The following is a 279-nucleotide window of genomic DNA, read 5'->3' on the forward strand; positions in this document are numbered from 1 at the left end:
TGTGTGTGTGTGTGTGTGTGTGTGTGTGTTGTGAGGAGTGGGTATGCTTCTGTCTGTATGTGTGTATACGTGTGTTTCATGAGTTTTGCTGTTTTAAAGTGCCTAGTAGTAGCAGTAGTAGTAGTAATAGTAGTAGCAATAGTAGTAGTAATAGTAGTAGTAATAGTAGTAGTAGTAATAGTAGTAGTAGTAGTAGTAGTAGTAGTAGTAGTAGTAGTAGTAGTAGTAGTAGTAGCAGCAGTAGTAGTAGTAGTAGTAGTAGTAGTAGTAGTAGTAGTA

General features: G+C 36.6%; 1 protein-coding gene across 1 annotated transcript in view; it reads left to right on the plus strand.

The window, feature by feature from the left end:
- Positions 1 to 279, plus strand: part of LOC128251093 (uncharacterized) — a 13,225-nt gene that overhangs the window by 11,483 nt on the left and 1,463 nt on the right. The gene's annotated exons all lie outside the window — the stretch shown is intronic.

This window comes from Octopus bimaculoides, chromosome 28 (assembly GCF_001194135.2).
Source record: "Octopus bimaculoides isolate UCB-OBI-ISO-001 chromosome 28, ASM119413v2, whole genome shotgun sequence".
NCBI lineage: Eukaryota > Metazoa > Mollusca > Cephalopoda > Octopoda > Octopodidae > Octopus > Octopus bimaculoides.